Genomic DNA, 2,115 nt, shown 5'->3' on the forward strand with positions numbered 1-2,115 from the left:
ACATTTTTAAAGTACCAACTTTGCAAGAGGGTATATTTTTCTTAAAAATGTGGGAGTCTGGAGACTTTGGAAGAATAACAAGAAATTGGTTTCCATGAAGTTACATCCTTGGTGCTTTAAGATGATACATCTCAAGTTGTTTTCCAGATGAAGCTGATGAATTGCATGCTTCAGATGAACTTTACACTTCTCAAGTGCTAGAAAATCTAGAGGCCACCACAAGGCTGTGGTCTAGTGTGTTGACAGCTTCAGCCACAAGTTATTCCAGCTTCTCACAAAAACAAAATAAACTTGTGATTTCTGAGACATGTTGTGTAGCTCATTAGTGGTTTCAACTAAGTGCTGTTTATTGATCTTAAAGTCTCTCTCTCTCTCCTCTACACAAGTATACTTTCACCTATGTCTCCATCCTTTCCAAACATTTCAGAATTATGAACCCACCCATTCATCGACCCTAGTAATTGCTAAATTTAAGCTACTAGATCTGAGATAAGGATTCTATCTCATTCCAGTTATATTTCCATATCAAACATTTGCCTCATGCCATTTTGTTTCTCTGCAGGAGTATTTTTATTCACACATTTCAAAATTATACAAATCAAAGACCCACTAAGCTATTTCTGCTTCACAATGGCTCACCGATTAAAAGTCTCCATTATCTGTATTTTAAGGAGTGCCCATTTAAGCCAACTTAGAATGATCTGAAATCTAGTATCTAGAAGTACAAACACATACCACAAGTACTTTACTAAAGGAGAAAAAAATGAAATAATTTAAGGCTTTTGTTCAATTTGAAAATGGTGGCAAAGTAATTATCAGAGAATTGCTAATGAACATTCATAAATTTGACCTTTACAGCATAGCCCAAAGTTGCCAGGTACTGTAAAGCTTTGAAAAAATTGGCCCATTGGCACTGCCGAGACCAAAAGCAAAATTGGCCAACCTTCCTCAATTCACATCTGGGTTCAGTTTGTTCTCAGTAAGAAGAGCTTAACCAATTGTGCTGACTTAGTCTCAGTTCAGACAGGAAAGCAGCAATGTTATATGAAAGGAGCAGGAATAGGTAAATGTCCCTTTAAGTCCTCCCCCAAGGGGCAAACAATGTTTTATTATGTTTGGACAGTCCTTACATAATTTCCTGGTATTAGGGAATCAGCTGGTTTGTAACTGAGTGGTGCCTATTGGGCTTAGATGGTCCCTTTTTGAAGTATGCAGTTTACTAGTCAGAAGACTTCAAAAATAAAGCACATTATTATGAGGGCTTTAAACTGGGCAGGATTAAGCTGAAAGAATTAACTCTCTTTCCAATACACAAGATAAGATGCAGAAATAATTTCATAATTCAAATTTAACATGAGAAATACCATAGATATAAAAGTTATTATTTAATATATGTAGAGAATAAGAAATACCTACAAGATTAAGGAAAATGTAAAATAACCATGATTTAGACTGAGTTGTCTTTCACAAATTCTTCTCATGAATGTGACAGTTGGTGATTACTTTGAGAGTCAGAATTTTTGTGGATATATCAACTTTAAGTTTGAAAAGATTTATTCTGGACAAGGAATTATCATGAGATAATGCCAGACCCAGAATTATCATAAGACACACTGTGATTTTACTGACTAGATGAAAAAAGCTAAGTAGGTCTCTATTTATTAAATAATAATGATGATAGTAAGATAATAGAACCACATCTCATATCCATTGCCCTGTTTTTAATCTTACCAGTGACCTAGTTAGCACCTACTCCTTTTGTCAAATCTCAGTTCAATTATCACTTCCTTTTGGAGACCTTCAAATACCTCCTTGATTAGGTCAAATTCCCCTATGATATGCTTGCAAAGCATCATGGCTCTCTCCTCGTAGGATATAGCAAAGTTGTATTTTGCACTTATTTTTGTAATTCTTTGATAAATATATACCTTCTCACTAATATTTATGTTTCAAAAGGATACACATTGTGGCTGGTTTTGCTGTCTATGAAGTTACCAGCATCTTGTACAGTGCTTGGCATGTGGGAGGTACTCAATGCTTGTTTGTTTATTAAATTATGAATGAGAACCAGGTATGGTGGCATGTGCCCATAGTCCCAGCTACTTGGGAGGTTGA

Source organism: Propithecus coquereli, unplaced genomic scaffold (genome assembly GCF_000956105.1).
Source record: "Propithecus coquereli isolate 6110/MARCELLA unplaced genomic scaffold, Pcoq_1.0 Scaffold30, whole genome shotgun sequence".
Lineage (NCBI taxonomy): Eukaryota > Metazoa > Chordata > Mammalia > Primates > Indriidae > Propithecus > Propithecus coquereli.